At 45.9% G+C, this 24,775-nt stretch overlaps 1 protein-coding gene across 4 annotated transcripts in view; it reads right to left on the bottom strand.

Annotated features, from left to right (window-relative positions):
• The window catches only part of SLC4A2 (solute carrier family 4 member 2), a 2,186,615-nt gene that overhangs the window by 1,679,677 nt on the left and 482,163 nt on the right, over positions 1-24,775 (bottom strand). For all 4 annotated transcript variants that reach the window (XM_069210734.1, XM_069210733.1, XM_069210737.1 and 1 more), the window contains one exon: positions 2,132-2,173. The gene's annotated coding sequence lies outside the window, so the exon portion shown is untranslated. The remainder of the gene's footprint in view (positions 1-2,131; positions 2,174-24,775) is intronic.

The following is a 24,775-nucleotide window of genomic DNA, read 5'->3' as shown; positions in this document are numbered from 1 at the left end:
TTGGGTGCCTAATCTGGAATAACAGCCTCTAAGTACTTTGGTCCATAGCCCTCTCATTCTTTGAAAACCTTGCAGAGAATTTTGAACTTTGTTCTGTGTGTCACCAGTAGGTGATGAAAAGTCTTGAAAGCTGGGATGGTGAGAGTGGATTCATTTAGACTGAAACATAGGGGGTAATTTTAAAGTTGGTGTGTGCCTTCAACGTGTCACAAAATGACAGATGCCACATCAGCCAAACCTTGTAGTTCCACTGCTTCATTTATATATGGAGGAATCACAGTTTCCTCCAATGAAGACTCAGCTGCATCAGCCAGCAGAAAAACGGTGGGCCACTCACAACTGTGCATCACTGGATTTCTCTTCCCAGGACCAACATGCTTTAAGGCCAGTCTCACAGCACGGGAAATCAATCAATTGCCTTTTAAGTTCAGAGAGAAAACTCCTTTTGCATCAGGGTCACTGCTACCTTTTTAGGGCAAATTTTGGGCTCACCTTGCACTTCATTCTTATCTCAGTGCAGCTGTTCTATCAGCAGCTGCATCAAAGGCAGAGAGATCCCTACCTGGTGGCCAGCAGAAGATCAGGCAGATTAGCTTTAGAATGAGTAATTTTTTCTATTTTCCTTCTTTTGTTATACAGCAGGAAGTAGCTGAAATACACTCATCTTCCCTGTCAAGAGAAGGGAACTTCCTCCAATTCATCTTTTAAAACCATAGCACCACTTCGTCTTGGAGACAAGCTGTGGTAAAATGCTTAGAAGATACTGCAGAAACTGTAGTCTGTACCTCAAGGCCACAAACAGCAACATTTAGCAGTCTGTAATGATTTCTTCTCAGCATGGAAGAAAAAAAACATATAGTGCATGGCATCTGGGAAGTATGAGGGAGAAGAGGCGGAATCCTTTATTTGTGGACTATTAAATTCCTTTTGGTGCAACAGGTACTGCCATGGGTACTTTAACTCTTCATCTTTCCCTCTGGTAGATCAATAGAACTGCTATCATGACTTGAACAAGTTGAGAAGGTCACCTAGCAAATGCTCCATGTGGCTTATTGTACACAGATACAGACAGTTTATTTCCTCTGTTTCAGCCTCAACAATCTTGCAGCATTAGACTCAGTTTTCATCCTTTGGATATCCTTGTCCATATAAGAACCAAAGAGGTGATGAATGAGAAGAAAAGGGTAGTTGTGCATGACTCAGCGTGCAGTAACAAGTCTAAACCAAGCGTGCCTCATGAGCACTACTCTTTCAGCCACTTTCCCATCACTCTACTGTTTTCCTGGGAAGTTTGAAGGTGCCTTTTCTGATGGATTTTCAAGTAAATCTATGATGCATTTTTATACATTTTTAAACATTTGTAAAGTTCCACACATCAAATTTACCTTTACTTCACAAATTTAATTTTATTACATGTCACCCAACATTTGTATATTTGCAAATGTTGCCTTCAATTTAGGTTTGTTATGCAGTAAGGACAATTTTTAGAGAAGAGTGCACATATAAAATCAATAACTATTTATAATCCTAAAATATTGGTACGTATATTGTGTTATGGTTAACTTTTAACCAAATAAAACAACTTTTTGACTTTGAACACAATGGTACTTTATGGTTCTGTTATGTTGATATGGAAAAAATTAACTGAGAAAAAATGGCTGCCCAAGGACTGAACTCCCCATTCTGAAGTGAGCTCTACTCTCTATATATTTTACCAGGGAGAGCTTTGTCTCTTTTTTTCCGATTTCTCTCTCAATTTTTCTATTTCTTTTGAAAGATGGAAAGTAGGAAAATAATTTAACAAATATAGTGCTTCTGAGATCCAGCCTGGAGATAGGAAATAATTGTAAGCTCATGAACTTGGAGGAGCTGGAGGGACCCTTGCAGAAAAAATGAAAAACCTTTAAAAAATTATAACTTTTTGCTCATTCCTCCTCCCTCCCGGTGGTATCCGTATTCCAATCACTCCTTCATTGCACCCTATTTTAGTTTAGTTCATTACAATGAATGTCAGGATATCCACCTTTCAAATTCATCAAAATATTCCTTCTTTGTTTCTGCAATTTTTAAATAGTCACATAACCTGATAGCACAGATGTAGTTATAGATGCAGAAAAAACATGAGACTCACCGATTTGATGTCAACCCATGCAATCTGTTTTAGAGACGTTACCTGCAGGTGAGAGAATACAAAGTTTAGCCATGAAAGTGTGCCAGGACAGGAGGTCTCCCCTAAGAAAGGTCTCAATCATAGCAACGTCCTCCTTTAGGAGGGATGTCTTCCTACCAAAGAATCTCATTCAGGAGAGACAATATTACTCAGAATTTGGTCATGCACAGGAGAGATGTGGTCTCACTTAGGAGATTCTATCTTACTCAGGAAACATGGTACAATCATACAGCAGAGAAACAGTCTGTGGTGGAGAGTTAGTCTAACTTATGAGGGACAGTCTCAATTAACAGAGGTGGTCTGAGTAAAGTGGTCTGACACAGGGAAGTGGTCTTGTTTATACTACCACCATCGAGTACAAACTCAAATGGAAATGGATGTTTCCTCTCTGTGGTCATAATGCAACCCACAGCTTCTCTTTAACACTCCTTTCCTGCATCCTTTTCTCCTTCAGCTAGGGTAGTCATGCCCATCCGAGTCATTAGAGACCATGATTCCAGCCGTAAACATTCATATGATCCCCTAATGCATTCTGGATGCTGTAGTCTTACTATGCTTCCATTAAATAATTATACAGTAACACCTGAAAGAAATGGCTTGTAGGTGAAAAATGCTAGACTGGGGACATTGTTTATAGTGACTTTAAGCAGATAGTTTCACACTACATCCTACTCTTCCCTCACAGTCAGCTGTTGTACCGCTAACAGATCACATGCATTAGGGAAAACAGATATTTAATATAAGTGCTTTTAGGGGTGCAAACAAAACCCAACAGAGTCTGAACACGACATTGAAAGATGTTGACTGCTCAGAGAGATGGATACTGAAACAGATAGGCACAGAATAATGAGAGACAGATTGTTACAATTGTTTAATAAAAAGCAGACTGTAACACTATGAAAGACTGAAACTGAGAGATAGTCAATGAGAGAGATACAAAGTGAAACAGGTGTACAAAAAATTTCCCACTTCTCTACTTTAGCTTTCATGACCTGTCGTAGCACCGAGGAACTAAGGGACAATTACAAGCCCCTGACTGCAACTATTGTTCAGGTAAGAAACATTTATATTGCTAAAATGGCACTTTTTAATTTCCTGTCTTAAGTGGAGACAAACTTTTAATATGTTAATTTTGTCATTAGCTTGATAGAGTTAGACGTACACAAGAGTTCAAATTGTATTTGCTGTGATAGTGTGGTTAGAACAGATGAGATACAACTAACCCTCTGTGTTTATATATTGCTTTTGTGGAGGAATTGTGAGGGGATATCCTCTTTTGCTGCTTGGGAAAATTAAAAAAAACACTTACCTTTCTTGTGTTTTGTATTTTTATAATTTTATAAATAGGATTCAAGGGGCAAAGCCATCTCTGGACTGCATTTTAACTATTTGTTTAGCAGTTTTATAACACATATATCGCCCAAGAATTTCAGTGGGCTTTACATGGATCAAAAATACAAGAAGGGAAACATTCTGAACATCAGGTCACACAAATTTACAGTAATGATAAACAAGCGTTTGCAATGCAATGGGTCTCTTATTTGCTCGACTTAAAGCTATTAGCGTTGTAAAGTCCTAACCAGACTTTTCTTGCCACATAAATTGAAAATGAAAAGTAATACAGTTGTACATAAGTGAGCAGATTTAAAGTGCCATAACATGGGCATGAGTGTGAAGGAACACACAAAAGAAAACAGAAGTTTGCTCGCAGTCAAACACGTCAGCAGTTATGCAATTATCCATGTAACAGGGTCAATGTCATGCAAAGCGCTCAACTACGGCCAAGCGAGATCATGCTGCATCAGAAATAAAAATAAAAAGTAGTCCAGAAGTCATATGCAAAACATGAGCCTATGTTTTCAGTAGTTGGCCGGTATGCTTGAGGAAGGCTAAACACAGGAAAGGGAATGATGTATGCATGTCTTTAACAATTTAAATCAAGCGATTTTTAAAAAGGCAAGCCCACGAACCAACAAAACTGATGGGCATTCAGTGGGCATGGTTAAAAGTCCAGAGAGAGATTACAGCAGGGTAGAGAGCATGCGTGCTCAACCCTAAAAAGGAAGTGATAAGTAAAAGAAGGAGGAGCTAGGCAGTAAAGGAATATAGTAAATACATCTGTAACATACATACAGAATATGCAAATTGACAAAGCCAACTACCATTAAAGACACTTTACACAGGACAGGTAACATCTAAGTAGAGTTATATGAATATAATACACTGAATTCTGCAATCTCTGTATAAACAACAGCCTCTAATTGCTCTATAATTGATAATTTGTGACTCACCCAGTAGCTGATTACAAAAAGAAATTACACCAGAACTCCACTAAAATACCTTATAACAGTTGAGTTTTGGTGTCACAATGCCTACTACCAGAGCCAGTAGCACAGAGTATGATTAAAGAAGATATTTAAAGAACGAAAAAGAATCATTGCTTTCCTTCTTCTGTTCTGTTTTTCTAGCTGTACATTGGCAACAAGAAATTCGATTTTATGACAACGTTTATGTTTTGCAATCTTTGGGAAATTATAGAAAAGTTTTAATCTTTCTGAAAGTTTCTACTACGTTTTTTAAAAAAACTAACGTGTATTTAACTTCTAATATCTTTTTGTAAAACATATCTAACAGCTTTTTGATGTGTACAATTTTGCACTAGAGATTTTATTTGTATTAACCATGTTTGCAAACATGCTGTCTCTTCATATGAAAGAGCTACACACCAAGGATTTAAGTGGTTTGTGGGAAAGGTGATGGTGTGGCCATGCATTATAAGGTCTAATGTATCCCCTGCCACACGATAGGAATTTTGCTAGTCACCTCAGAGTTTCAAACCTTGTAAAGTCCTTGAGCCTCGTTCCTCAGTGACCTGCAATATCCTCATAATGTACCGAGGGGGTACTTTATCCCTAATCATTACATAAATCAGATTCATGCAATTAAAATAAAACATTGAGAAAATGAACAGCCTGTGCAGTCTGAAACACCAAATCCTGTCATCCGGTGCATCTCAACAATGAGACTGTACAACCACACCTAAAAACTGTAGTGATTCTTCCATAGAGGTGGTTGGAATGGATGAGAGAGACAATCTGAAGAACATAATGCAGGGACGGCACAAACCAGCATACACATTTCAAGAGTGGAGGGGAACAGTGGCACTTAAAAGCAGTTACTTTAGTGCCATTTAAAAGAAGAGACTAGTGTGGATGAAGAGGGCTCCAGACTTTGGGACCATGTCCAGGAGGTTATTATTGCTGAACGTTTGTTTCAGTTGCTTGTTAACTGCTCTCTTGAACTGAAGCGATGATGGGAGTGGTTTAGAAGATTGGTCCAGCCGGGTACTAAGGGCCAGATGTAGCAATCTTCCAAATTGCGACTTGCAATTTGCGAGTCCCTGCGACTCGCAAATTGCAACTCGCAATTTGGAATGCAGTATGGTGTCTCAGACACCGACTGCGACTCGCTATGGGGTCGCAATGACCCACCTCATGAATATTCATGAGGTGGGTCGCAAATTGCAGCCCCATAGCGAGTAGAGGCACTCGCAAACATGGAGGCCTGCTGTAGTCAGCAGACCTCCGTGTTTGTGACTGCTTTAAATAAAGCAGTTTTCTTTTTTTTTTAAGTGTAGCCCGTTTTCCTTAAAGGAAAACGAGCTGCACTTAAAAAAAAAAAGAAACCTTTCGTTTCGGTATTTTTTCAGGGCAGGGAGTGGTCCCTTTGACCACTCCCTGCCCTGAAAAAATATTTTTGGGTCCATTCACAAAGTGGAAGGGGTCCCATGGGGACCCCTTCCAATTTGCGAGTGGGTTACCATCCACTTGAAGTGGATGGTAACTGCGACTCCATTTGCGACCGCGTACGCGGTCGCAAATGGAATTGCATCCCACTGCGAGTCGCAAATAGGAAGGGAACACCCCTTCCTATTTGCGAGCCGGAAATGCATTTTGCGAGTCGGAGCCGACTCGCAAAATGCATTTCTGCATTCCGGTGAGGCTTTTGCGACTCGCAAACGGCGTTTTTGGCCGTTTGCGAATCGCAAAACCCTTGCTACATCTGGCCCTAAGAGTTTATGTAGATCTTTGGCTAGATGAGATTATAATGGATCTGGTGTGTGAGTGGGGGCTTTGAATTTGCAGTTAGTGTGTATAGGTTCAGTCTGAGAAATCTCAATGAAGAAAGACCAACTGTTTGGTGTTCACCTCACACACTAGCCCTGGGAGCAGACATTATCAGCCCCAACCTAACAGAACATCTGAACTTTTCCTACCCTTTTGCATTAGTCCCTACTGCATGGAAGCATGCTACTGAACTTCCTTTTCTAAAAAAAAAAAAAAAAAGAAGGTAACACTGATCCTGGTATGTTGAATAATGTTTGTCCCATCTTTTTGCTTTCGCACCCAACTGAAACCCCTAAAAAACAATGAAGGGCAGTGACCCTACATCTTACAGTTTTATTGAAACTAATTACCTTTTAGAAATCACCAATTCTGACTTTAAACATAACTATACCATATAATATAATCTGCATTGGCTGTCACAGTTAGTTTGAGAGTGCTGCTAGGACTATAGGCAGCTCTGGTACTTCTTGATCTGTTGGCAGTGTTCAACATGGTCTCCCATACCATCTTTCTTCAAAGGCTGAGTGGTCTTGTATCTGCAAAAATGCTCGAAAGTGGCTTTGATCCATTGGGCTGCATAGTGCTCAATCTGTACCTCTCCCTAAATATACTTTGGAACCAGCTAAAATTAGGGTGTACCTTAGTGTTCATCACTAGGTCCCATACTCTTCAACATTTACATGACATACCTTGCTTCTATGGTGACATCCATTGGCTTCAATTCAAACTGATCCCTTACACTGATGATATTCAGCTTATCATAACCATCACAGCACTGACAACACATGAAATGCTTTCAGATCCTGCTTGCCCTCAGTAGTGTACTGGATGAACTAAAATGTTCTAAAATTGAGCGAGCGAAATGAGCTTTTGCTCTTTGGGAAACTATCTACCGCTTGGTCAAACCTATGATGCTCGCTGAGGAGAATCAACCCATTCAACCTTGTTTTTTGGCTCAAACCTTAGAATTTGGCTCGATTCCGACCTATCTTTTGAACATTAACTCTCCAATGTAGTAGCACCCTGGTATTCGACCTTAAGGTATTTAAAAAAAGCCCTACTCCTTCTCCCGAGGTCTACTAGAAAAAGAGTATTGCATACCCATGTTACTTCTAAGATGGGTTACAGAAATTCCCTTTTTCTAGGCTTGAACAAATATTTGGCTTGCAGATTGCTAATTGTTCAAAATCCCGCTGCTTGGATTATTCCTAAATTATCTCCTCATCAATAAGTATGTGAGCACCTGAAAAGCCTGCATGGGCTCCCTTTCCAAAAAGATGCATACCTGTTGTTTCATATTCAGAGAGTTAGCCAATTACAGACCAGACTATATTAGGAGCTTATTCAAACCCTATCATACCATCTGAGGCCACCAACTCAAGACTAATTTACATTGCAAAGACATGCATGCACAGACTTTGATTCTTTCGCCTATTTAAAATAGTCAGAATCTGGAACTGCTTGCCTCTTGAACTTCACCTTCTTAATACTAAACTGACCCTCATGAAAAAAAAAAAATATATGGGTATTTCACCGGTGACCACTCCTTAGCTTCCTCCTCTTAGTATTATTTGCGACTGCTGGCACCAGGAAGCCCTACTGAATGACAGAGGTGCTCAGCACAATGTGAAAAGGTGGGTTATAAGAAGATAGATCAAGAGAGGATTCAATATTTATAATTTTCTTGTTGAAAAAAATCAACTACCTCACAAGGTACTCCACAGTAAAGGTACTAATGTTAATGACAGATTCAGAAATTTAAAAAAAATTGATGCAACACCTTTTAGCCAAATCGACATGGTATTTGAGAGATGCAGATGTAACCTTGAGAATTTTTCTTATAAGACCTTCTTGCAGGTTGGCTGAAGAATTTGGTCATCGGATGCATTCCAAATGTTTACGATCTATTAAGGAGCACAGTTCTTGTAATTTGTTCTGTGTTCCTTCATTGTGTAGAAACAATTTATAATTACTGGTATAGTATTAATACAATTAGTACCAACACATTTTACCCTAAGTTTCACATGTAGGTGGAATAAAACTGGACCAAATATAAGAGACAAGGACTGGTGAGATTAAGATTCTTAGTGGTAAGAACCATGATTTTCTGTCTTTTTAGGTTGGCCAATGTTTACGGTATTAGAAAAAAAGACTAGACAAAACAGAGATTTGAACATGATCTGACCAGTCTACCAGGGACATGATCACGTGCAAGTAAACAGTTCTTGTTGGCACTAACGAGAATCAGGGCAACACTACTGATCTGCTTATGTTTCAAACAAGGTTTGTAAAGTCATAATTAAGAGTAAGAGAGACAAAATGGAGATGGGTGAATCCACTGCATTTCCCCAGTTAGCAAAATTTGTGTTTGACTGCATCAATTGTTCAATGAAGTAATTATTATCACCCCATGGATAATAAATAATTTTAATTCTGGTAGTAGATGATGCAATGCACATCCAGGCACTGAAAGGTGGCAAAAGATCAGGACTGGATACATAAAAAATATAGATATGCCAGCCCCTTTCTCAGTCAAAAATGATGGAATAATCACTAGCTATAATTAGGTCCATGGATGTCTGTTATTATCATAAGGTCCAGAACCAGAGTGGTAATCGATTAAAAAAAATCTAAATCCTAGGTTTGGCCTTGAACTAAAATTTGGGAGTAGTCAACTTAGCATTTACTAGTTACCTTATTGTTAGGAGTGAAATCAAAAGAACTCTCAATGAGGGAATTAATTACCTTTTTCAGGTTAGGTGGGGAAAATTATCTACCATAAACAATCATATGCACTTCCCAGCTGCTTCTAATCAAGGCAAATACCATTATTTGCATTGTTTTTAATGTTGGAAGATATAACTTCTACATTGTCAGGAGCGGATGAGGATAATGATGCACAATACACTGCATTATTCATTGAAAGCTATTTGGAAATTGAAATTGGGGAGAAAATATTTGTAAGTCATCAAAACGTACTTTGATTAACTAAAATTCGGTTTCTTATTTTAAGGTGATGCTATACCAATGCTGAGGAAAGTAGGTAATTTCCTTTTAATCAATGTAGTTTAATGAATAACTAGATTCTTCAGGTTTTATGTCACAATGTAGAAAATCACTGTATTTCAACAATAACTGCATTACTCAGGTGGCTAACAATCTTGTACCAGAAAGTACCAAATTAACTGTGAAATGCAGGAATTTTGCTCTACTGTAGACTGCTGAGATTTGGTTAGCCAAAGCTACAATAAGGCAATCAGACCAAATTGCAAATAAGATGAAGCTCCTAGGACCATTTTTTTTTTTGACAAAAAAGCTCTGTCTGACAATACAAAGATCTTAGTGGAAACAGTCAAACAACTGCCCACCTTAATTCACAGAAACTAGTGTTTCAAATGATTAAAGAACTATTGGATGACTTGAGAACCGCCCCTAAAGTCTCGCCTGCACAACATATGCAATGATCTCAATAACTTTCATTGAAAGACTGGGTTTGGATAGCAATATTTCCCACCTGTTATGAAATATAGCTCTGATTCACCTACCCTCTCCTCTCCTGGCCTATGCACAACCGATGACCTCCAGGGGCTTAAACCAACATAAAACCAAGAATCCCTGCTAATCCTTGCCCAATATACAATTTAAAAAATACATGGGTTTCTGCAATCCCTGTATAAAAGGCTGTCTCTAATTTCTTTATTACAGTTGTGTTGTGAAACTTCTAGTTGCCTGTAATCAAGAAATGGCTCAGCTGCCAAACTCTAATAAGTTATTACACCTGAGCTATGTCGTCATAAAGCCTGCTACTAGAGCCAACAGAACAGCCATGGTTAAAGGGAGGTTACACAGCATAGTTACAGCTGAATTGTACCAATTAAATTTAGAACCGGCTCTCCCTTCTTCTGATCTGTTGTTTATTTTTATTTTTTTTATTTTTATGTAGAGTGGTCTGCAAAAAGGAGGTATTTATGGCAACATGGTTATCTTTTACATGATACAAGTCATTACTGTAAAGAAAGAATCCCTCTGCATATTGCTACACATTTTAAGCTACAGGATTCTTTTAATCTGACTTACATTAAAGTGACACTACAGATTCTATTTTTATTCTTTATGGTTGCAAACATCCTATCTCTTTCAAATGAAAGAGCAACCCACCAAGGCCAAGAATTTAAGCAGCTTCTGGGAAGGGTGCTGTTAACTTTTTAGTACAAGTAATAAATTATCCCCTATTGTACTTTATAAGGATATAGTGAGCCCCATTGAAGGTCAATAAATGAAAAAGGAACTCGCCCTTCGTCCTTGTCCGTCCTTAGTGACTTGTAATATTCTTGTAATGTATGTCAGTTAGTACTGTATCTCATATATACCCTAAATAGAATTACCTTATATGTATTTGAAATTAGCATGTCATCCAGCACTTTTAAAGTGGCTAAGGTTACAACTATTGTTAAGAAGACATGTGCAAATCCTAAATAATGGAAATGTCCACCCCATATCCCTCTTGCTTACAGCTGCTAAACATTTACATATATAAGCTGCTAAGTGAGTAAGAGCACACATTACAACCTACCTTATTAGAGCTAAAACAGCACAGCACAGAATCAATTCTTTTGGTAATGCACTCATATTAGGAGACATAACTGAGGGGTTTGACATTGTAGATTACAGTATTCCAATTGGTTGTGTACATTGAGCAGGAATACCTGGTAATGCATTGGCCTAGATATCTGTTTTTGTGGAAAACCAACCACGGCTAGTGAACCACCTACTATCAAAGCTCCCAAGGATCAACTAAAATATGAAATACAACAGGGTTCACCTTTATCACCTCACTTTTTAACACCTATGACAGTCAGTTTGTGAAATTAATGTATTCATAAGGGTTGAGTATATATATATATATATATATATATATATATATATATATATATATATGTGGATGATGGCAATAAGGCATCCCACTTCATTTTCAACCATGCTTAAGATCCACATGGAAATGAATGGGCAATAATTACCTGAAACTTAATTGAGTTGAAATAGAGATGGGCTGTAAATGAGTGATCTACCAAACAGCTTGACTCTTGTTGGACTCTGAGGTGGGTGCTCTTCCAAACCCTGTGAAGACTGTGAAGTGCCTGTGTTTCCAGGTTGACAGTAAATTCTTTTGTACTAGTCCGATATCTCTACTGATATTCTCTTGCTCGTTTGATGTTAAGTTACTGAGGAAAATCATTCCATTTCTTGACAAGAATGGAAAAAGATGTTCTATTTCAGATATTTCAGTTATTATTGATTTAAGACTTGATGATGCCAACTCTTAATACAAGGGTCCTCTGACCTAACTTCTCACAAGGATTCATGTCATCCAAAATGTAGCAATTCAACTACTACTAGGAGCTACAAGGGTCAATCACTCTCACCCTCTATTTTAGGATCTCCACTGGCTTACAATTAAAGTTATGGGGCCAGATGTACGAAAATGCAATTTTGCATTTCTTAAATAGCAACTTCATAGAAATCGCTATTTAAGAAATGCAAAATGCTATTTACAAAGATACCTATTTCATAATAGTGATTCCTAAAAAGTAGGATTCATTAATGGGAAATCTCTACTAAGAAATCCTATTGTATTTGAGTCAATGGGCCGGTTCTGCATTTCCAAATCAGGATTTCTTATGAAGAAATGCAAAACCAGGGATGGCAATGGGAAAAAGCCCCCCCTTGGTGCACCCCAAAAAATAGGGATGCACCTGAAGAGCACAAGGGGCATGAGCGTGCTCTATTGCAATTAAAGCAAGCATTTGCAATGCATTTGCTCAAGTTAGAGCTATTAGCGTTGTAAACTCCTAACCGGACTTTTCTTGCCACACAAATAGAAAGAAAAAAAAACTAGTGCGCTCTGTAAAACCCAGCGCGATCATGCTGCATTGAAAATAAAAAGATAAAGTAGTCGGGAAACCATGCTGAAAACATGGAGCCTCTTATGTTTTCAGTAGTTGGCCGGTGCGCTTGAAGAGGGCTAAACACCGGAAAAGGCATGACGTATACATGCCTTTCACCAAGGAAATCAAGCAGATTTTAAAAGGCAAGCCCCCAAACCAATGAAAGTGACAGACGTGACATGGGCTTAGTTAAAAGCCCAAAGAGAGATTACAATAGGTACGGAGTGTTGTATAGTCAGGTTTTAGACACGTTGTTTTAGCTATCTAGGCCTGCTGCTGTGCACTTTAACCCTATTCATTTTATACGGCATTGCTTTATTTTTCTAGCCATAGCTTAATTTGCGGTGCTGTTTTATTTTCTCTCTATCTTATTATCCTTTCGCCTACGAAAGCATTGTGTTCTTAGTAGGACATGTAGTACACTTTGTGCTTTCTCCAAGGCTGCAGTTAGATAGGGTTGCTGACAAACGTGGTATGCTGTGTCTCCAGAATTCACAGAAATACACTCATAAGTGGGGACCATTGCTTAGAATGTCAGCTGTTTTCTTATAAAAACACCACTTATTCCCCGACACGTTAGAGAGAGATTGCTGATTGCTGCAAGCTTCGCTATAGCTACTTACTTAGACAGCCGAGCCCTGAACCAGATGGGGAGGGTCTCTCTTTAGACCTCAGGCCTCTTCTTCAGGTATGAGGGATGATGTTCTCCGAAGGGGAAACCCAAAGGGCTGATTAGGCTTAGTATGCTGTGTTCATACTCAGCGTAGGTAAGGGGTTATAGATCCACCACCCTGTTTAGACAGCATGGTAGGACTGTTTTTGTGTTTTACATTTTTTGTCACATGCCTGCTCCTATTGTTTCTTATCATCCTCGTTATTGTTATGCATATGCTTTTATCCAAGATGCAGATATTTTAATAAATGCTTATTTAAATATATTCTGCCTTTGTTGTCTTTGCCTGAGTAATAACTTGGTAACTGAGAGAACGGGATGCGATGTGATGTACCACGATTCTCTGGGGAGCCTATCTTACCATGAGCTTGGTTGCCACAATTATATCGGTCAGAGAAGGGGCACTGCTAGTTAGCCGGAAACCCCGGGTTAGGCCGACAGGTGTCACCTGGTGTGGAATTGTACTCAGTACACGCAATCCAGGCGATCCTACCGCCCAAATCCAGTAGCCTTATTCCTCTAATGAGAACCTAGGCGACATGGCGCCACCAACGTTTGGTGAGGCATGAAAAATCAGATCCTCCTAAGTATCTTTGTTTCACTGAAGGCTAAAGACACCTCAAAACTATATACGGAGACATCCGTGGTATTGAGGATTTCTTCCTCAGCTAGGTAGGTGGGACCTATCCTGAGCTGTCGGTTGTTCAAGCTTGAACCATAAAAGAATTGATCCCCAGTTGGTATCCTTATCTCTGAACTGATAAATCAGTAATATGGCAAACCCTCAACGGGTAGCAACAGCAGTAAATATGAGAAGCACACTTACTGCACATTTATTGGCAAGTGGCCAAACAGCCCAGGGAGGTCCAGTTACATTTGTTGTAGAAGCTCATGCAGCCTACAGAACAGATTTTGTTTTATTCTTGGGTCACCTTTCCAGCAGTAGATGGGAACACAAATACATTTCATAACTATACACCTGTAAATCCACCTGCACAATACAGAGATTATGCATTTTTAGAAATACCTTTATCATATCAAGACCACAATAATTGGCTTGATGGTGCCCTACCCCATACAATTTTACCTGTTAGGTTAGGTCAGTTGAGTAATGCTAGCCCGACCTGGCCTTTATCGGCCACATATACACCATTTCCTGATGCGGCAGGCTTGGCGGTAGCTGAGGTCCCCCAGTTATATACAGAAATAATAACAATATATAGATTGCTAGTACAATTTGTTAAGCAAACATTAAACACAAACCCAGCACAAGCTGCTCCAGCCCAAGCACATGCAGCAGTGCCAGGTTTAAATCCTGCAACTGTACATTCGATCATGGGTAAAGAACGTGCCAAACGGGAGAATATTCCATTTTGGTTAGCTCAAAAAATAAATGCACTGGAAGCAGTCTTTCCCCATACAGGACATCAGGATAAAATTAGAGTTTTGACAATGTGCTTGCCTTTTGGGATGGTTCCCACAATTGAAAACTGCAATACATGGTGCATGGTATTTGCTGCGCTCTACACAACCTCACAAGGTACACCACATCCTGTCAATCTTCCGGAGGCGTTGAAACAAATTCAAGACAGGGCTGCCCCGGCCCTAGATTTCGGGATGCTATTAATAGGTAATTTTGCCACTGTAGCTTCAATAATATAAAGTAACATTAAAGGGGAAGCAGCTGCACTAACAGTGCACATGCGGCTCCGTGACATTCCGGTACAGGATCAAGAAAGTGAGCTGCCAAAGATTATCAGGGAAACATACTCCAGTATAGGTCACGATAGTCTGGGAGCCAGACCAACTAAGCCACAAGTACAAGGTAGATCCAATAAGGATGCTGCCAAACAAACACCTGAGGGTTCTAAAAAACGCTGGGGTAAAAAACAACAAACACCTAGCAAAGAAAGGGGAGAATCTCCGCATTCGGAGACCCCACAAAAAAGGTACAACTTTAGAAGTAGGGATAATATAAAAACACCTGACAGATATCAGTATACTGATACACGCCAATCACGTTCCTTTCAAGACTCATCAGAAAAACGCAGTGAGAGAGGTGGGCAGTCAGATCAGCGGTCCGAGGGCGGGAAACCGAGAAAGGACTCACAACGCCCATCAGAAGTTTCTGTTTAAAAAGAAGAGAAACTTCCACAACAGAAACCACAATTTAAAAAGAAAAAAAATGGCAGCAGTTGCAATATAACAAGCCACTCAAGAAGAGGGCTTTACTAAAGAACAAGAAGTGGGCGCTAGCACTGCTAGACAGTGCAGCAGAAGTCACAATAGTTTGCAGGGATCTTCTAGAGCATCTGGAGGTGAAAGCAACTGATGACTATCTACAAGTAGAGACTGGAGGTATGAGTGTTTCCACACCAGATAGAGGGGGTGATTCTGACCTCGGCGGTAAAAGGCCCTTACCGCCGGTCAGAAGTCCGCCATTCTACCGCTGCGGCCGCGGTAAACCGCCACGGTCATTCTGACCACCAACTGTGAAACCGCCAAAAACCCGACATCCACGGAAGGCCGCCTCATCAGCGGGCAGCGATAAACTGGAGATGACCAAACCTCCACCGCCACGCCAACACAAACACGCCCATGCCATTCTGACCCACGAATCCACGCGGCGGTCTTTCAACCGCGGTATTCCATTGGCGGTACACACCGCCGCGCACAAAATACACACACAGCTCCAAAACACAGCCACATTGGACAATTTGAAATACACACACCTGATACACATACACACACCACTCCCACACACCCAATTAACTATAAAACACACACCCACTTCACCCACAAACCCCTACAACCACAAATATCTGAGAGAAGGCGCTATACACTGAGAGAGAGCACAGGGAACGCAAAGCACAACACACACAGGAACACAACATCATCACCCACACCACATCTACGCACACATCACCACACATCACCACGCACATCACCACAAACACCACCCCACACCTCATCCACACCACCCCACGGCACCCCAAAGACACCCCAGGTTCTCGGACCAAGAACTCAGGGTCATGGTGGAGGAAATTATAAGGGTAGAGCCCCAGCTCTTCGGCACACAGGTGCAGCACACCACTATAGCAAGGAAGGCTGAGCTATGGCAAAGGATCGTAGACAGGGTCAACGCTGTGGGACAGCATCCCAGAAATCGGGAAGATATCCGAAAGCGATGGAACGACCTACGGGGGAAGGTGCGCTCGATGGTGTCGCGACACAACATCGCTGTGCAGAAGACTGGCGGCGGACCCCCACCCACTCCACCCCAATTCACAGCATGGGAGCAAGAGGTAGTAAACATCCTGCATCCTGATGGCCTCGCTGGAGTACACGGAGGAATGGACTCTGGTAAGTCGAATCTCAACTACTTCACCCCCCCCCCAACCACCAGCATGCCAAACCACACCCCCACCCTCACCCCCAATCTCAACCCCCCAGCACACATCCTCCCTGCCAATGTCTCACCAGCACAACCCACCCTAAACAACACACACCCCTGAATGCCAACACAAACCATAGACAGCCATCACCAAAGCATGACCATTGCACATACCCATACACCCCCCCCAACCACCCTCACAACACCTCCCACAAGGGAATGCCAGCACTGGGGGACAAGGGCACTCAAAATGCATGCCATGGCACACACAAAAACAATAACCATACTCTTTTACCCCTGCAGGGCCCGAACGCCAACACACCGCCACGGAGGGTCCAGATTTGTCCATCCCACCCCCAGAACAGGCCCCCAGTGAGGACAGCAGCTCTGTCGACCTAGAACCTGATGACCAGCCCGGACCATCGGGGACCTCTGGACAGTCGGTTCCCCACACACAGACACAGGCCACAGCAGACCCAACCCCCTCTGGGAACACCAGCACAGCTCCCACCCAGCGGGCCCATGCCTCTGTCTCCAGGACGCGTCAATCAGCGGTGTGTCCGCCACTACAGGGCACCCAGGCTGACCCAACACACCAACAACAACAGGGACCTGGGGGCAGTGGTAGTGGGCACACCGTCCAGGGGACAGAGGCCCGGGGAAACAGGGCAACTGGGAGGGCTGCTGTGCGACAGGGGGGGCAGGACAGGCCCAGGGAACCCACTCTCCAAGAGGCCCTCACCACCATCATGGGAGCATACCATCACTCCCAGGAGACGATGGCGACGGTACTGGCCAGGTTCACCGAGATCCAGGCACAGCAGGAGGAACGGTACATGGGGTTCAGCAATGAACTCAGGAACATCGGTACCGCTATGGGGACCATAGTCCAGGCCCTCAACCGGATAGAAACCACATTGCGGGACCATGTGGCACCACAAAGGGCCCCTGTCACTAGCCAGGACCAGGAACAGCCTACCACCTCCGCCGGCGCTAGTGGACAGGAGGCCCCACCACAACGACAGGCCACCAGAACCCCACCTCCTGCTGAAGAACAACCACCCCGCAAGAGGAACCTGAGATCTCACAGGAAGACAGAGTAGGATGCCAAGACCCCCGCCAGCATAAGATACCCCCTGATGTCATCCCACTGTCCCACATTGTCACCCTGTCCAACCTTGAACTGCCCCTGCTCCATCCTTCCACAGGCATATGGACAATGCACCTGTGAAACTGAGAACTGGACTCTGCCATGGACATAACTCCACCCTCACCCATCACCGTTTTAATATCATGTACCAATATCTAGCACTAAAAATAAATCACTCATTGCACTGAAATCATTCAGGAGTCAGCCTGCATTATTTACAAATGTATAACACATTACTGATCAATAATGTTCAGTTAATTTTGTGATGACAACATACCGATGTCAATAAGCATTAGTCCATGGGCTAACCAAGCAGAAGTCACGCAGTGGGTCATACAGCACTGAAAAGGGAAGGGAAAATCAAACATCAGTTTAAAAGAACTGGGGGGAAATACACAAAGTAAAGATGCAGGAGGCTTTCAGCAAATGTTAAATGGCGTGGGTGATTCTTACCTGTGTGCTACTGAAAATACTGTTGGATAACTGTGTCCCTGTTGTCTGTGTCATCCCCGTCGTCTTCCTCCTCTTCACTCTCCACAGGCTCCACAGCTGCTACAACACCACCATCTGGACCATCCTCCTGCAGGAAAGGCACCTGACGTCGCAATGCCAGATTGTGAAGCATACAGCAGGCCACGATGATCTGGCACACCTTCTTTGGTGAGTACATCAGGGATCCACCTGTCATATGCAGGCACCTAAACCTGGCCTTCAGGAGCCCAAAGGGTCTTTCTATGATCCTCCTAGTTCGCCCATGGGCCTCATTGTACCGTTCCTCTGCCCTGGTCTGGGGATTCCTCACTGGGGTCAATAGCCAAGGCAGGTTGGGGTAACCAGAGTCACCTATTAGCCACACACGTTGTCTCTGTAGCTGTTCCATCACATAAGGGATGCTGCTATTACGCATAACATACGCGTCATGCACTGACCCAGGGAACTTGGCATTTACATGGGAGATGTACTGGTCTGCCAAACAGACCACCTGCACATTCATAGAATGGTAACTTTTCCTGTTTCTGTACACCTGCTCATCGTCTTTTGGGGGGACTAAAGCCACATGGGTCCCATCAATGGCACCAATGATGTTGGGGATATGTCCAAGGGCATAGAAATCACCCTTCACAGTGGCCAAATCATCCTCCTCAGGGAATACAATGTAGCTCCACATGTGTTTCAGCAGGGCAGACAACACTCTTGACAAAACCTTAGAAAACATAGGCTGAGACATCCCAGATGACATGGCCACTGTTGTTTGGAATGATCCACTTGCAAGGAAATGGAGTACTGACAGAACCTGCACCAAAGGGGGAATCCCTGTGGGTTGGCGGATGGGGGACATCAGGGCTGGCTCCAGCTGGGCACACAGTTCATGTATAGTGGCTCGGTCAAGTCGGTATCGTAGTATAATATGGCGTTCTTCCATTGTCGACAGGTCCACCAGCGGTCGGTACACGCGAGGATTCATCCTTCTCCTCGCAAGTCCCAGCGGACGGTGCCTAGGAAGGACAACATGGAGTATGGAGTCAAGCAAATCACAGGTACGTTCACCACAGCTTGCATAGCACACGGTTATCTATGTATTGAAAGGTGTGTATGTGTGGCAATGCAAGGCCTAGGCCTGTGTGACGCAGTTGAAATTAAGCCATGTGGGCCCTTGAAATGGCGGCTGCCTGACCTGTGAAGTGGGACAATGGGATGTGAGGTCAATGCGCTGGCATGGCACACCGTGGCGGTAGGCGGTCGAAGACCGCTGTACGAAGCCGCATTGGTTAACATTGAACCCTATGGGTTTCAGGAGCCAATGAGGGTGTGCGCCGGCGGTCGCGGTACGCACCGCCGCGGTACGCACCGCCACGGGCGTGACCGCCATTTTCTACATGATTAATCACTCGAGACCTGATCTTCCACAGGAGAGGACCTATACTGCAAGTGCTGCTGTGACCTCGGTCTGGAAGTGACAATGGCTGCTGCGACTGGGGAAAGGGCCCCTGCCTTCACGTCTGAAGAGTTGGAAAAACTTGTGGATGGGGTCCTCCCCCAGTATGCGTTACTCTACGGTCCTCCAGACCAACAGGTAAGTACACTGGGTGCACATTGAATGGGCTATGCCTGTGTGGAGTGGGGTGGATGTAAGTTGGTGGGGTGGGGAGCGAATGAGGAGTGCAACGCACGACAGATGAGAGCATGTGCCACATGGCAAAGTTGGGGAGGGGGGGGCATTCACATCTAACATGCAGAAAAATGATGGAATTTCATTTCCCACCCTGTACATGTCAACTAGGTCAGCGCCCATCAGAAAGTCGACATTTGGCGTGCCATCGCCAAGGAAGTCCGGGCCCTGGGGGTCCACATCAGACGGGGCACCCACTGCCGCAAGAGGTGGGAGGACATCCGCCGCGGAACCAGGAAGACTGCTGAGTCACTGCTGGGGATGGCCTCCCAACCTAGGAGGGGTGCCAGTCGTACCCTGACCCCCCTGATGTCCCGGATCCTGGTGGTGGCCTACCCTGATTTGGATGGGCGCTTGAGGACATCACAGCAGACACAAGGGGGTGAGTATCAGCACATTCTGCTATCTTTATGCGCAGTGGAGGCGTCTGGGTGGGGGAGGAGGGTTGTGGGTGACATTAGGCCAGGGCGCTTTCTGTAGTGTAGCCCTCTCCTTTAGGCATGGCCCTGTGCCCCCGCCCCCCACCTCTGTAGGGTGCCAAGTACAGCTATCCATGGTCCTGCCTCATTCGTGTGCGCGTTTGTTGTCCCTAGACCTGTTGGCCTAGTCAGAAGTACTGAGTAGTGTACCCCGATTGCGCGGCTTAGTGCATGAGGCTCCTGTGTCTGTCCTCTCCGCCAACGGTGTTGACATTGCATGCACTCAACCTGTTTTTATTTCTCCCCCCACCCTTTTTCTTTATCTTCTTGTGCATGTGTGTATTAGCATCATCAGGCGGAGGAGATTTGGCATCGGAGCACGAGGGAGCTGCAAGTCACAAGGCCCCGGTGGGCCGTGGTACAGACACCGAGGGCACCAGTGATCCGGAGGGCGAGGGGAGCACCACAACGGGGACCGGTGGTGACACCAGCGACACCGACACGTCCTCGGATGGGAGCTCCCTAGCGGTGGCGGCAACATCCGGGCCCCCCGCCTCTACAGGTACAGCCGCCACCCAGCGCACCAGCCCCGCCCTCCCAGCAGCCCCTCAGCCTACGCTCCGTGCCCGCTCGCCCAAGAAGGCGGGCATCTCCTTCGCCCCAGGCACCTCAGGCCCTGCCCCTGTCACCCCTGCTGCCCTCAGTGAGGAGGTCATTGACCTCCTTCAGACCATCATTGTTGGGCAGACTACCCTTTTGAATGCCATCCAGGGGGTAGAAAGGGAGGTGCATCGGAGCAATGCCTACCTGGAGGGCATTCATTCGGGTCAGGCTGCCCATCAACGATTGTTCAATGCTCTGGCCTCAGCACTGACGGCAGCCATTGTCCCTGTTTCCAGCCTCCCTCTTCTAACTGCCTCCACCCTGTCTCTGTCTCCTGTTCCTCTGCCTATCCCATCCACACCATCAGACCAGCCTGCACACACCTCAACACCCAAGGGCAGCTCATCCAGACACAAGCACCACAGATCCCACAAACACTCACCCAAGCAACACCCAGATGCAGACATGCCAACAGTCACTACCAGCTCTGTGTCCCCCTCCTCCTCGTCTCCCTCCTCCCTCCCTGTGACGTCTACACTCACACCTGCATGCACACCACCATCAGCCAGTGCTTCCATCACCAGCACACCCTCCAGTACAGTCCGCACACGTGCAGTCACCACCCCCACTGCCATTTACACGTCCCCTGTGTCCTCTCCCACTGTGTCTGTCACCCCCTCTTCCAAGACACACAAACGCAGGCAGCCACCCACCCAACAGCCATCCACCTCACGACAGCCTACGTCACAATCACCTGCACCCAAAGACAGCACACCTGACTCTCCTACAACCACATCCTCTTCCTCCACTCCCATCACCACTACTCACACCCTTTACCTTGGTCCTAAAAAAGTTTACCTCTCCAATCTTGACCTCTTTCCCTCACCTGACCCACCCCCTCCATCTGCTAAGAGTCCCAAGAGCACCTCAGCCACCACCAGCCCAGCTTCGAGTGTCACTGTGGTGCATGGGTTCTGGAGTCCACCCTTTGGCAGCAGTGACACTTCTATCAGCAGCAAGGGGACAGCCAGCCCCCCCCCAGGCAAGAGGAGCCGGAAACTCAAGGGCCGCCGTGAGAGGACTGACACGGCTGCCCCCAAGGACCAAAGTTCGGCCACTTCACCTGCCACAACATCCAGGGGAGGCAAGGGCCAGAGAGCCTCTTCTAAGGAGCGAAAGGGCAGCAGGGCGGAGAAGTCAGCCAGCAGGAGCGCGGAGCAGGAGGGCCCCACAAGCCCCATCCCGGCTGTAAGGGAGGACACCAAAGGGCCCAGGACTCCGTCACCGAAGGGTCCTGCAACTGCACGGTCGGAGGGCGACTGAGCAGGGAGTCCAGGCCAGGTCTGGCTCCCTTGAATTACTGGACAAGCACCGCTGAACAGGGCCCCACCGTGCAGAAGAGCACCGCTGAACAGGGCCCGCCGTGCAGAAGAGCACCGCTGAACAGGGCCCGCCGTGCAGAAGAGCACCGCTGAACAGGGCCCCGCCGTCTCAAGCACCGCTCCGCTGGGCCCTTCCTGTCAAGCACCGCTCCGCTGGGCCCCGCCGTCTCAAGCACCGCTCCGCTGGGCCCTTCCTGTCAAGCACCGCTCCGCTGGGCCCCGCCGTCTCAAGCACCGCTCCGCTGGGCCCCGCCGTCTCAAGCACCGCTCCGCTGGGCCCTTCCTGTCAAGCACCGCTCCGCTGGGCCCTTCCTGTCAAGCACCGCTCCGCTGGGCCCCGCCGTCTCAAGCACCGCTCCGCTGGGCCCTTCCTGTCAAGCACCGCTCCGCTGGGCCCTGCCGTCTCAAGCACCGCTCCGCTGGGCCCCGCCGTCTCAAGCACCGCTCCGCTGGGCCTTTCCTGTCAAGCACGGCTCCGCTGGGCCCCGCCGTCTCAAGCACCGCTCCGCTGGGCCCCGCCGTCTCAAGCACCGCTCCGCTGGGCCCCGCTGTCTCAAGCACCGCTCCGCTGGGCCCCGCCGTCTCAAGCACCGCTCCGCTGGGCCCCGCCGTCTCAAGCACCGCTCCGCTGGGCCCTTCCTGTCAAGCACCGCTCCGCTGGGCCCCACCGTCTCAAGCACCGCTCCGCTGGGCCCCGCCGTCTCAAGCACTGCTCCGCTGGGCCCTTCCTGTCAAGCACCGCTCCGCTGGGCCCCGCCGCCTCAAGCACCGCTCCACTTGGCCCTTCCTGTCAAGCACCGCTCCGCTGGGCCCCGCCGTCTCAAGCACCGCTCCGCTGGGCCCCGCCGTCTCAAGCACCGCTCCGCTGGGCCCTTCCTGTCAAGCACCGCTCCGCTGGGCCCTTCCTGTCAAGCACCGCTCCGCTGGGCCCCGCCGTCTCAAGCACCACTGGCACAATGACAGTGCCGGATCTGTGTCGAGCTACTGTTCACGGTTCACTGTGCCCACCATGCCTCCTCCTTGACCAGTGGAGACTGTTATCCACCTGATGGACTGTGGCTTTGCACTCCCCAGGATGGTCCAGTGGGCAAGCCACCCACTGTAGAGACTTGAGAGACTGTGGCTTTGCACTCCCCAGGATGGCACAGTGGGCAAGCCACCCACTGTAGAGACTTGAGAGACTGTGGCTTTGCACTCCCCAGGATGGCACAGTGGGCATGGTGGCCCCTTCGTGGATCTGGCGTCGTGGACTCATGTGGCTGTGGTGCCCCCCCCTTCCCTTCCCCCTGAGGTGCCTGTAGTTTTGTCATCAGATGCCCCTGCAGTGTTCTCTCCAAAGGACTCAGGTCTCCTGTGTGGGCTTTGCCCTTGTGTTTATACACTTTGGCCCACGGACACTTGGAATTTCGTTAAATGTGCAGGACTAATTGCCTCGGTTTATCGATTGCACTAAATATTGAATTGATTTTTTAAAATTTGTATTGCTATTTGACCATGACTTATCAGAGGCTATTTTTTACATAAATTTTGATTCACAATTTAATTATGTCTTTGCATTTTTCACGGGGGTTTGGGTGGTGTCACTGTGACTTGTTGCTCTGCATTGGTGTGTACATAGTTTGGGGGGGGTGGGGGTCGCATATGTGTGTGGCGTAACCTTTCCTCCTCCCCCCTCCCCTGTGTCGTAGGTGCAGTACTCACCGTTGTCGTCTGCGCCGCCGTTCGTACTCGTGGTAGATGAGCAGGTAGACGAGAGCAGGTAGGATGTTTAATTCGGGTTCAATGCTGTCCTCCTTCCTCGTGGAGTGCGTAGAGGTGAGCGTTTTCCCGTTTGTAGTCTGTTTCCGCCGTGTTTTTATCGGCGGTGCTCCCGCCCCGGAAAAGGTGGCGGATTGGTGAGTTGTGATAGGGTGGGCGGTACATTGTCTGCCGCCTGTCTGTTGGCGGTGACCGCCGCGCTGTTTGTTTGTACCGCCGTGGCGGTCGGAGTATTAATGTGGCGGTCTCTGTTGGCGGTTCCCGCCAGGGTCAGAATTCCATTTTTTGGACCGCCGGCCTGTTGGCGGGTTGGCCGCCGCTTTATCACCGACCGCCAGGGTTAGAATCACCCCCAGAGTGTATAAAGTAACTATTCAGTTAGAAGGGGACATCGAACTCATAATACGCGCGTCGTCTCTATTTATGATATTCTGCTGGCCGAAAAAGATTGGCCACCAGTATTTGTCCAAGATCTCCCATACGTAGAGGACATTATTGAAAAATCCTTCTCGCCTCTTGTTCCGAAAGAGTTTCTTGAAAAATACGCCACTGATTGGGGAGTGGTTCAGGCACCTGCACTATATCGCAATCACATAGGGTGGGACAAATATTCTCCCTACCACATAATACCCATCAAATCCCAACCTCAGCCCCAACCTTAATATCCAATAAAATATGAGGCAAAAGCCCCAGTGAGGGAAATCCTCACACAATTAGAGTAAAAGGGTGTCATTGAACCCTCAGACTCATCAATAAACAATCCATTATTTCCAGTCGCTAAACCCGACGACTCAGACTTAGACTTAGTCTTAGACTATAGGCATTTAAATAGTCACACAAAAACATATGCTATACAAAATGCACATAGTACAGCATTAATGAACAACACTGTGCAAAGAAAATACAAAACAACCCTGGATATATCCAACGGGTTTTTCTGCCAAAACATAGCGTCTGAAAGTAGGGACTTAACAAGTTTCAGCA

Source organism: Pleurodeles waltl, chromosome 10 (genome assembly GCF_031143425.1).
Source record: "Pleurodeles waltl isolate 20211129_DDA chromosome 10, aPleWal1.hap1.20221129, whole genome shotgun sequence".
NCBI classification, from domain to species: Eukaryota; Metazoa; Chordata; class Amphibia; order Caudata; family Salamandridae; genus Pleurodeles; species Pleurodeles waltl.
Note: the sequence above shows the minus strand (reverse complement) of the source record. Positions and strands in the feature narration are given on the sequence as shown.